The sequence below is a fragment of the Saccostrea cucullata genome, unplaced genomic scaffold, assembly GCF_032062105.1.
Source record: "Saccostrea cucullata isolate Sc308-1 unplaced genomic scaffold, CSIRO_AGI_Scuc_v1 ctg15065, whole genome shotgun sequence".
Taxonomy (NCBI): Eukaryota; Metazoa; Mollusca; class Bivalvia; order Ostreida; family Ostreidae; genus Saccostrea; species Saccostrea cuccullata.
In genome coordinates, this window is record NW_026941138.1 from 1 (window position 1) to 12,961 (window position 12,961).

General features: G+C 35.5%; 1 long non-coding RNA gene across 2 annotated transcripts; it reads right to left on the minus strand.

Moving 5' to 3' along the window:
- Positions 1-19: 19 nt before the first annotated feature.
- Positions 20-11,434, minus strand: LOC134257272 (uncharacterized). Of its 2 annotated transcripts, none has more exons than XR_009989886.1 (4): positions 11,336-11,434; positions 7,018-7,125; positions 6,390-6,738; positions 20-534 (listed from the first exon to the last, which is right to left on the minus strand). It is a non-coding gene; the product is annotated as an uncharacterized LOC134257272 (long non-coding RNA). The 2 variants fall into 2 exon arrangements; XR_009989887.1 differs by having other exon boundaries at positions 7,014-7,125.
- Between the last annotated feature and the right edge of the window lie 1,527 nt (positions 11,435-12,961).

Below are 12,961 nucleotides of genomic sequence, written 5' to 3' on the forward strand. Positions count from 1 at the left end.
AGTTTCTTATTTGCAAGTCAAAGGTCAAGGTAAAAAATGTTGGTATCGAGAGAAAGGTTTTTTCACTGTTGAAATGAAAGCCTTAGTACTTTTAAAAGTTCTGTCCAAGGTTAAAATATTTTAAAAGTCCAACTTGAAGGTCAATGTCAAAAAATATTTATACCTGTTGAAAGTCTTGTCAAATGGAATGCAATAAGCATCAACTATTTGAAAGTTGTGGCCAAGAATACAGTTTAATTTTTTTGTTAAAAGTGGTTGAAACTCAAAGGTCCATGTAAAGAGGTAAACAAGTCTGGTCACTAAAAATACGTCTGTGAAATCAGTTGCCCCATCACTCAAAAGCTTTAGGCCTGGTTTACACTTTTGAAGACAGACAGACCAACAATGCAAAAACTATATACCCTGAACTGTTGATTACAGGTACATTAAAAAAAACCAAAACAACTATCAATATTTAGATCTGGAAATCCCTAATCAAAGAACTAAAAAAGTTCTTTTTCTTGTTTTCTTTTGATAGCTGAATCCTCGTTTGACCTACAAGGAATGAAAAAATAGTTAAAATTTAGCTTAAGTAATATTTTGGTGTTTATAATACATCCCATTCATTGAATAAGCTGTCCTTCTAAGGAAGTTGGGAAGAAAATCTTCAACAGAAAAGTTTTGTTCAGTGAATCTTCTGAATATACTAATTACTTACAAAATTACATTCCCAAGAACCAACAAAATTTCTCTTACCCACAAAAATAGACCCCCACAAATTAAAATGATTGTAAATTAATTCTTATCTCCATCAAAAAACCAAGTTTTCTGGTCATAAGGATATGAGTTATTATAAAAACATCTGATATGTTAAATTTCCAAAATCTGATTCTCTCAGATTCAAAGATAAGATGTGATCCACAGATTATTTAAGGATGTACAGGCATAATTTCCAAAAAGATGTCACATTGGCGTGTATTTTTACCCTACTATTGTTTGATGTTGCTCCTTTTCTTATAATAATAGTACACAATTGGTTAGACACGGAGACCCTACACTATCATCAAAAGAAGGCCATAGAAAATGCTTCAATATAATCAGACTTCAGTACTTCCAAGCAAAAAATAACACATCCTTAATATTTCAAATGGTATTGATCTTTTTGTTCACTTAAAAGGGAAGTTAAATGAATTTATAAATGTTTAACACAAAAATATGAAAGGTAAAAATAAACAAGAGGCCCATGGGCCTTGAATCGCTCTTCTGATAAATTTTACAAGACCAACTAGAACTGTCCAATAGGGACAAATACCCCCGCTGGGTTTTTCAGAGTAGGTGCCAATACAGAAATATTTTATGGATCTTGTAAGAGGTGTTCACTATTGTCTAATAAAGTGCCCCGCCACAAATATGATCGACCATTGCCCAACAAACTTTTCAATAATCATAAATTGATAAGGGATATGCAAGAAAATCAAGTAACCTTGATAAACAGATTAACACAGATTTCAATGATCGAATATATTTCTTATGATGCTTAAAATATTGTAACAGGTCCATACATCTCTAAGAGACTAAATGTATGGATTGAAAATTAAAACAAATAATAAGTATCATATACATTCTAGAATGGTTAAATGTGTTAGAGCTTAACAAATATGAATCTCAGCTTTCAATTGTTTATTGCATATTTTATGAAATATATGGAAATGCTACAGTCTAATAAAAAAAATCAGAAATTAATTATTCTTTAGACTATAAAATTCTAAGTGAGACAAGACTGCAATTTGTTGCAAATATATAAAAATTGAAATGCAATTTTTATTTAAATGAACACATGTACAATTAATTTCAATTAGAATTATTCAATACTAATTCAGTTTTAATCATAAACTAAACACACAATTTGTTTTAATTACATTACACCAATTGAAAGATCTTTATCTGAACTACAAGCCATCAAGAACTCTTAATTAACACAAAACTGTGTATAAGGTCATTTCTTTTTGCCCAACTCTGTACCAAGACATAAATTAAGATAACACAGCATGATGCTTTGTAACATTTATATTCTGAATAAAATTATGAACTCATTAATTTCTCTCTAATTTGACATGCACATTTCTGCTATCAAAATTTCTCCTTGACCAGTGCTTGATAATTATGCCCATGGGACAAACTGAATTCCTTTCAAATCATTAACATTTGTTACAGAATTTGCTGTAAAGTATATGATAAAAAATAAGTTTTTACTTAATTTAGCATTTTTAATAAGGATACAACTATATTTTTACATTTTTTAGGATTATAAAATTTAAAATTTTAAAGACATTTTAAAAAAAAAAATCACCTGAATTAAAGGTCACAGTGACCTTGAAATAGGTCGTGACACACTGTCTACCCAAGATGCATAAATTGTCCAAGTTTGATGATTGTAAGTCTAATAGTTTTTCGTTATGAGCCAAACAAAATCACAAAATAACAAGAGGCCCATGGGCCTTATAGGTCACCTGAGCATTATTCAACAACATTCCAGTGCTTGAATTTGATCCATAGGCAGGGTAGGGGAACTTAAAAAAAAAATGCAATTCAACTAATCAGTAATATTCAGCAATAACAGTAGTGCCACTACCACACATGAACCCCTGACTCTTAGGCCAGATCCTCACATTGCACTATTTTTGGAAAGGCATCCTTGCTTTTCAAAAATATTTGATTAATACCAAGGAGCACATTACAAACAATTCATTCATTTTCAGTATATAAGTACAGACCCCCCCCCCCCCTCTATGGTACAATTGACCCTGGGGCCTTGAAATTTACAATTCTTGAAGATTATGGATTACTCATAACTATATAGGTAGTTCATCTGCTTAAAACCTAGGAGCAAAGAAGAAAATATTCAAAGATTCAAGGTTTTTTCACTATACATGTATAATCAATACAGCCCCGCCCTAACACCAAAATCCTTGACCCTGCATGGGGACATAAAATTCACAATTTTGGTAGAGGCACTTTTGCTCATCATAACTATGTACTTAGTTTATTTAAAACCTAAGAGCAGAGAAGAAGATTTTCAAAGAACTGATGTATTTTCACTATATAATCAATAGAGCCCCGCCCTAAAACCTGAACCCCTGACCCTGCAGCCATAAAATACACAATTTTGGTAGAGGCACTCTTGCTCATCATAACTATGTACTTAGTTAAATTATATAAAATCTAGGAGCAGAGAAGAAGATTTTCAAAGAACTCATGTATTTTTACTATATAATCAATACAGCCCCGCCTTAATACCAGAACCCCTGACCCTGGGGCCATCAAATTCACAATTTTGGTAGAGGCACTCTTGCTCATCATAACTATATATTACTTAGTTAGTTTTTTTAATGCCCAGGATTAAAGAAGAAGATTTTCAAAGAATTCATGTATTTTCTCAATATAATCAATAGAGCCCCGCCCTAACATCAGAACCCTTGACCCTGGGGCCATAAAATTCACAATTTTTGTTGAGGCACTCTTGCTCATTAAAACTATGTACTTAGTTAGTTTATTTAATATTCAGGAGCAGAAAAGAAGTTTTTCAAAGAAATAATGCATTTTCACTATATACTTATTTAGCCCCGCCCTAGCACAAGAACCCCTGACCCCAGGGCCATGAATTTCACAATTTTGATAGAGGACTCAATGCTGATTACAATCATGCAAACAGTTTGACTGTTTGATGTCCAGGAGTAAAGAAGAAGATTTTTAAAGATTTCATTAATTTTAGTGGTTTTGGCCCCACCCCCCAGGCCCCAGGGGGGTAGGGATCATGAAATTCACAATTCTTATTGCCCTTCACCCATAGATGCTTTGTACCAAATTTGGTTGCAATTGGTTCAGTGGTTGCAGAGAAGAAGCTGAAAAAGTTCAAAAGTTTACGACCGATTGACGACGAAAGACGAACGACGGATGACGACGGACAAAAACAGATAGCAATAGGTCACCTGATTGACTCAGGTGAATTTCACAATTGGTAATGATTTGAATAATTTAGAATCTACACTATACCAGGTTGCTTCCATAAAATTTTCAGCTTTTCTGGCCCAGTGGTTCTTGAGAAGATTTTCAAAGATTTTTCCTATATATTTCTATGTAAAACTTTGATTCCCCATTGTGGCCCCGCCCTTCCCCTGGGGGTCATGATTTGAACAATTTAGAATCTATACTACCCCAGGATGCTTCCACATAAGTTTCAGCTTTACTGGCCCAGTGGTTCTTGAGAAGAAGAAGATTTTTTAATGACCCCACCCTATTTTTGTCTTTCCTTGATTACTGTAAATCACTTTTTATTCGCGAGAACTTTATTTTCGCGTAATTACGCGAGACAGTGTGCTCGCGAAAATTTAATTCTCGCGTATAATAGTATTCCTTATGAATATATAAAGCAATAACCGCAATTCGCGAAAATTATGTCTCGTTAATCAAGAGTCAATGACTATCTCGCGAAAATAAGGTCTCGCAAAAATTTAGTGATCTACAGTATCTCCCCTTGCAATGGGATATGTCCCTTCATTTTAACAATTTAAATTTTCCTTTACCCAAGGATGCTTTGTACCAACTTTGGTCAAAATTGGCCCAGTGGTTCTCGAGAAGAAGTCGAAAGTGTGAAAAGTTTACAGACGGACAGACAGACGGACGGATGGACAGACAGACAGACGACGGACAAAATGTGATCAGAAAAGCTCACTTGGTGAGCTAAAAAATGCCTGTAAAATGCAGAAAAATCATTCAATCATGATGAAAATACCAGGTGCACACCTTCATATGGTGAATAATAAGTGTATAAATTTTTAGACTAATCCATCCAACAGTTTCTGAGAAACGGATAAAAACTTGTCTACAGACAGATGGACAGACAGACGGACATGGTGATCCCAATATACCCCGTAAAATTCATTTGCAGGGGTATAACGATGCATCATCAGACAAAGTTTGCTGATTCTTACCCAGTTAAGTCTGAAGATATTTAACATTGTTTCAATGTAACTATAAAATACTATAAGAAGGTCATGGTGACCTACTTTTTGATTTAAATTTTCTGAGTACACAAGATGCATTAATTGAAAAAGATTGATGATTCTAAGCCAGTAAGTACTTGAGATATTCAAAAGTGGGTAACAGTGACCTACTTATTGGTCAGCATTCTCCAAATACCCAAGGTGCATCAACTGACATAGTTTGACAATTCTAAGCCAATATGTACCCTAGAATACTTAAATATAGCAATAAATGTCACAAGTAGTTCACCATGACCTATTTTTCAATCATCATTCTCGGAAAACCCTAGATGCTTGAATTGACAATGTTTGATGATTCTAAACAAGTAAGTACCCATGGTACTTAAATATAGTCATAAAATTAGGTCATGGTGACCAATTGTTTGGCAACATTCTCCAAAAACTCAAGATGCATCTACTGACAAAGTTTGATGATTCTTAGCCAATCAGTACCTGAGATATTCGAAATTGTAAGTCACTGTGACCTACATTTTGGTAAACATGCTTCGAAAAACCCAATATGCATCAAATGACAAAGTTTGATGATTCTAACCCAATAAGTACCTGAGATACTTTAATAAAGCCATAAAATGTCAAAAGTAGGTCACTGTGACCTACTTTTTAATCCGTGATCTCCGAAAACCCAAGACGCATCAACTGACAAAGTTTCATAATTCTAAGCCTATAAGTACTTGAGATACATGCAATAGGTCACCTGAGTTACTCAGGTGACCTAAAAAGTTAATGTCGAGCCCTGTCATGATTTGAACAAACTTGAATCTACACTACCTGAGGATGATTCCACTTGAGTTTAATCTTTCCTGGCCCAGTGGTTCTTGAGAAGAAGATTTTTAAAGATTTTTCCTATATATTCCTATGTAAAACTTGGGTCGCCGATTTTGGCCCTACCCTTTCCCGGGGGTCTGATTTGAACAAACTTGAATCTACACTATCTTAGGATAATTCCAAATAATTTCACCTTTCCTGGCCCAGTGGTTCTTGAGAAGAAGATTTTTTAAAAATGCTATTAATTTTTCTCTAATTCATAATTATCTCCCCTTGGAAAAAGGTGTGGCCCTTCATTTGAATAAACTTGATTCCCCTTCACCAAAGGATACTTTGTGCCAAGTTTGGTTAAAATTGGCCCAGTGGTTCTTGAGAAGAAGATGAAAATGTGAAAAGCTAATGACGACGACAACGATGATGACAACAACAATGACTACGACAATGGCAGACAACTACAGACAAATTTTGATCAGATACATGTAAGCTCACTTGAGCCTTCGGCTCAGGTGAGCTAAAAAGTTAACGCACACCGCATGACTCACACCTGAGAAGAGCTAATGAATATCTGAGAAAATTAATTACCTCTATGAGGAATAATCCCTGGAAATGGCCTAAAGGGGACACTTCTCAGTGGGAGGTGTTGTTGTGTCCTCTCTACCATCCTTTACAAATACCAACTGGCATCTGCAGATTCGGTCTTCAGGACCTTGTGTCTATATGCCTTGTCCAGTGCCTCTTTTCCCTTGCACAGTTTGGCTGATTTCCAGGGAAATGGAAGCCTGACCCTCTTTGTTGAGTTTTTGTCATCAGTCTTCTCGGGTGAAGTTATGTCCAATTGAAGGCACTCCGTCAAGTTCTTTTTAGATGTTGGGGCAATGACTCATGTAGATAACTTAAGATGTTCCACAGCCTTCTTTCTTCTTTCCAGTTTCTGAGGGAAAAAGCGCATAGTTAATCATTCAGACTTTTTAAAAACATATCTACATACAAGTATCAATGATAATGAACTATGTGACCTTAGTTTTGTAAAAATTCCGATTGACACAAAATATCATAAATTTCAAAGAATATTGAACTCCTCTACAAACCTGCTACACATGATGAAAGAAGACTATTAATTAACAAGTATCTTTGATATGTAGGCTGATTAGTTTAAAAATAAATCCCAAAAGATCATTTTTTCATATAGTTTTTAGCAAATTAGACTTACTGAACGCTTTCTTTTGCTTTTTTGACTGCTGTCTGAGAAGATCAGTCTTTCCATTCTCCCGTCTCCGTTTCTCCTGTTTGTCATTAGTAATGACATTGGTGAATGCCTCTAAAATATATAAAAGCTCAAATATAACAAACTGAACACACTCACACACACACACACACACACACACACACACAAACAAGAGGCCCAGGGGCCACAGCGCTCACCTGAGCACATCAGCTAGGAAAAAACACATATCAGATAAGAATTTAAAGTAACTTAAGTTGGGGGGGGGGGGGGGGCTTGAATTTTAACCCCCAAGGGGATCAAGATTACCTTAGGATGTTTCCATACAAATATAACTAATCCTGGCTTTGAAGTACTTGAAAAGAAGATTTAAAAGGTTTCCCTATATATTTCTATGTAAAACTTTGGTCGGCCATTTTGGCCACACCCTTGCTTGTGGTCATGACTTGAACAAACTAGAATCTACACTACCTGAGGATACTTTCACAAGAGTTTCATCTTTCTTCTTCCATTGGTTCTTAAAAAGAAGATTTTTAAAGTTGTTTCCAATATATTCCTATGTAAAACTTTGATCGGCCATTTTGGCCCCACCCTACCCCCCAGGGTCATGACTTGAACAAACTTGAATCTTCACTACCTGAGGATGATTCCATATGTGTTTCATATTTCCTGGCCTTGTGGTTCTTGAGAAGAAGACTTTTGAAGATTTTTCCTATATTTATCTATGTATAACTTTGATTGGCCATTTTGGCCCTGCCCTACCCCCAGGGGTCATAACTTGAACAAACTTGCATCTACACTACCTGAGGATGATGAAACATGAGTTTCATCTTTCCTGGCCCAGTTGTTCTTGAGAAAAAGATTTTTAAAGATTTTTTCCTATATATTCCTATGTAAAACTTTGATCAGCCATTTTGGCCGCGCCCTACCCCCGGGGGTCATGACTTGAACAAACTTGAATCTTCACTACCTGAGGATGATCAACATGAGTTTCATCTTCCCTGGCCCAGTGGTTCTTGAGAAGGAGATTTTTTAAAAATGCCATTAATTTTTCTCTAATTCATGATTATCTTCCCTTGAAAAAAGGGTGTGGCCCTTATTTTGAACAGACTTAAATCCCCTTCACACAAGGATACTTTGTGCCAAGTTTGGTTGAAATTGGCCCAGTGGTTTTTGAGAAGAAGATGAAAATGTGAAAAGTTAACGACGACGACAACGAACAACAACAACGACAACAGACAAATTTTGATCAGAAAAGCTCACTTGAGCCTTCGGCTCAGGTGAGCTAAAAACCAGAGGCCCATATGAGCCACATCGCTCACCTGAGTAACTTGGGTGATGCAGTTCTTTACCAGATTCCCCATTTTGCTATACCTATCATGCCGCACTACCCCCTTCCCTTTTCTGATTTTAAAACTTTAAAATCTGCACTATCCAAGGATGCTTTCACATAAGTTTCAGCTTTCCTGGCCCAGTGGTTCTTTAGAAGAAGATTTTTAAAGATTTGTTCTATATATTTCTATGTAAAACTTGGATTCTCTATTGTGGCCCTGCCCTTGGACTTGGGACTTGGTCCTTCATTTGAACAATTTAAACTCCCCTTCAGCCAAGGTTGCTATGAACCAATTTTAGTTAAAATTGGCCAATTGGTTCTTGAGAAGAAGTCGAAAATGTGAAAAGTTTACAGAAAAGACAGAAGGACGGATGGACAGCTAGACGTCTGTCTGCCCGTCCGTCTGTAAAGTTTTCACATTTTCGACTTCTTCTCAAGAACAAATGGGCCAATTTTAACCAAACTTGGTACAAATCATCCTTGAGTGAAGGGAAGTTTAAATTATCAAAATGAAGGGCCAAGTCTCCTTACAAGGTGAGATAATCAAGAAAAGACAAAAATAGTTTGGGGTTAACAAAAAATCTTCTTCTCAAGAACCACTGGGCCAGGAAAGGTGAAACTTAAGTGGAAGCATCCTTGGGTAGAGTAGACTTAAATTGTTAAAAAAATCATGACACCCCAGGGTTATGGGCGGGGTCAAAATAGGGAATCAGTGGCACAGTGATCAGAGCGTCTGCTCTAGAGTCGCGAAGTAAGGAGTCACTCCTTACGTCGCGGGTTCGAATTCCACTGTGGGGCATGGAGACTGGTCCTTCTGATAAGACCGTATAAACCAAGGCCCCATGTCGCAGTAGGTGCTGCAATGAAAAAGATCCTCACGGCTCAAAGGCCCTGAGTGCCAAGCATAGGACAAAATTTGTAGCCCTCCACCGGCAATTGGTGGCGTCTCCATATGAGTGATAAATTCTCTCGAGGGACGTTAAACAACAAACAATCAATCAATCTCTAGAACCACTGGGCCAGGAAAGATGAAACTTATGTGGGAGCATCCTTGGGTAGTGTAGTGTAGATATTTAAAAAATGCTAAAATCATGACCCCCTGGGGAAGGGCGGGGCCACAATAGGGAATCCAAGTTTTATATAGAAATATTTAGAACAAATCTTTTAAAATCTTCTTCTCAAGAACCACTGGGCCAGGAAAGCTGAAACTTATGTGGAAGCATCCTTGGGTAGTGTACATATTAAATTATTAAAATAGTGACCCCCTGGGGTAGGGTGGGGCCACAATAGGGAATCCAAGTTTTACATAGAAATACATAGAACAAATCTTTAAAAATTTTCTTCTCAAGAACCACTGGGTCAGGAAAGCTGAAACTTATGTGGAAGCATCCTTGGGTAGTGTAGATTCTAACGTTTTAAAATAAACAAGCATTCTGAGAGTATTGCATAAGCAATACATGTCCCCTACTGGGTTCCCCTTTTTCTCCTATATGTCATTTTATATTGTGCAAAAATCGTGTCCAAGTAAAACTGAAATTCAAGTTGTATATGCCTTAAAACTAATAAAATAATCCAAATTAAGACTAAAATTCAACTCATTTTTCCATACTCTTTTCCTTGCTTCAACTTTTTTGTTGACAATCAGAAGTTAGCGCAGTTCGAACCTCATCTTAATTAAGCGATTCTGAAAAATATTCAAAATGCCATAATTCTGTCAAAAATCAATGAAGCGAAGCCAAATTCAAACTTGATCTGTAACTCATTAAGATAAACTGACATACCAAAATTCAGTTCAATATCTGCAAGCGTTTAGAAAAAAAGTGCAGAAAACCAAGTTGTACAGACTGATGGGGACTGACAGACGGACAGACGAACGGACACAGAGGATACCTATAGTCCCCCCCCCCGGTTTCACCGGTAGGGGATTAAAAAGAGAAGGGGGTTGTTGGGCATGATAGGTATAGCAAGAGGGGGAATCTGGTAAAGATCTGCATCAGCCAAGTTACTCAGGTGAGCGATGTGGCCCATGGGCCTCTTCTATGATATGTTTCTGTCTTAAACAAATTCACTTAAAACTGATAAATCACAGGGTATAGCTTAACATGCAATATTGAAAGTGGATGCATCTTCTTTAGGCAACAAGAGTGGCCAATGTACCCCTTCTTAAAACATGAATTGTTTGTCAAATTTTCAATTTGTCAATTTTGACGTTTTTTGTTAATGAAAAATATATTTACAAACTTATCAAAATAAATATAAGTAGGGTACTGTATGTGCCTCATTTCACAGGAAAATGTTCAAAAAGACATAGAACTATTTGTAAGCAGAAATCTCAAATCTAAGGGCTTAGGGCAGATCACTCTAACTGCATAAAACTTCCCTATAAGTAGAGCTCTTTAGAGTGCAGTGTTTCCTTAAAGTCAACAAAATACTGACCAGCAAGATTCAGTAAATATGCATTTAACTTTCCTATTTTCATTGACCTCAAAGTTCTTTCCTGTTCAATTCAGGTTCGAGTTAAACAAAGTTTGACTGTATGTATCAGATAACTGATGTATGTCAATCAAAACAATACACATATACTGTAAAATCACATATTTTCGTGGGGTCAAATTTTCGTGGTTTAAGGAAAATTTCTTGGTTCGTGGGGATTTGATTTCGTGGATCAAGAATTAATGAGTACTTATGTGTGTGAAATTTTACATTTCGTTGTGGACATGAATTCGTGGGTCTTGTCATACCACGAAAACAACGAAAATTAACCCCCCACGAAAATTTGTGATTCCACAGTATCATTGAGGGGGCATATGGATTCAGCCCTAGCTTTTACATAAAACTTGTTGTAGCTCACAGCTGGTAAACCAAAATTCAGTATTTCAATTTATTTTTTTTGTTTTATTAAATTTTGAATCATTTTTTTTTTCATGCAATTGTTATACATTCCAATTCATGATTGAATTAACTACCACTTACCAAATGATTACATCCTGATTCATCATACATTTCATATGATTTAATCTCACCAGTTTTCTTTTAAAGTCAGTTTTCTTCTCTCTGAAAAGATAAATTATGTTCAGGTACTATTGCATTCTAATTTAAACAAACTATGTAATTTAGCATCAGGCATCAGCAACTACCAGGATCATGGATGGGAGAAAAATCTTAATAAAAAAAATTCAAACATAAGAGCATCGACTTGTTTGTACCATTCTACTTCTCTAATCATGCTAATGTTGAGGGCCACAATCAATATTTATTCATTATTACCTAACCTACTGTATAATTTATTATTAGGCATTTTCAACTGCTTCTCGTTTATTTAATGTTTTTGCATGATTATGAAACAGTCGAACTGTTGGCTGGCTCACAGAATGAACTGTTGCCTGGTCAAAGCATCACTGTGATATTCAAGATTTTTGATGATCACGACATCACTATTTACCTGCTTTATAATCAATTAAATTGAAATAATTTAATTTCACTTGTATCAAGCAATTTCATTGGCTGAATCATTCAAAGGAACATATAATATTTTGTATAACATAACTTGCCAACGTCACAATGAGTTACGTCAAAAACGTATTACTCTGCTTAACGTTACTTTTAAATTCTACCACAATTATTGAAAACTTCAAAGGAAGCCTCTGGACATTATTCTCCAATAAATCACGAACATCATCAAAATATTATCAGATCAGAAACACGTATCAACTCTGAACAATTCAAATGCATGTTTGGCTGTAAAATGAAATATTTGTTTAGACCTCATCTATGTGTTATCTTTAGCAGTATATACACTGTAAATTGCATCAAGTTGCTGATAAATGTCGGATTTTATAGCTAAGCGGGCCTATTCCACGGATCTCCCTACACATTAAACAACGTGATTTTAGCAGTAAAAGAAGAACATGATTTTGTTTTTGTATATTCATTGTAACTGATCAATACATATTACGAACAGATTTGTAATTTATAAAGACTATTTTTAATGCAAAAAATCTCAAATCGTCTGCATTCCATATATAGGTAAGTCAACAAAATTTCTCTCTGGTGTTAAATAGAACAGCGTAATCGAGACATGGTGACCTAATTCGTTTCTCTATAGAGGAAACAATCAGCCGTATTTTTCGCCTTTGGTAGAATAGAAATAAAGTCCTTGTTGTTGTGAATGGTGCAGAATAACCTCCTCGGTCTCGAAATGTTGTTTGAAATATAAAAGCCTCGGCTTTTATCTTTCAAACAACATTTCTCGATCTCGGAGGTTATTTATTTCTTAAATAATGCTCAATTTGACACCTTTTTCCGGAAGAAATATTGTCTAATTGTCTGTAGACACTGAAATTAAACTATATAGAATGAATAATTACGGTTTATAAAGCGTAAACCAAGTTATGTTATATCAGATAACATAAGTTAAAATTAGCTTCATTCCTTAAATAAAACACACAAACAATCAATCAATCAATTTATTAAGGTCAGACGACACATTCCTCAAAAATATATAATTTTTCCTAAGAATTTGTCATTGAAGTCTAGGTACTTAAATAAGCTTCCTCACAAAAAATTAGGATTCCTTACCAGGCATTTGGCTAAGATAGC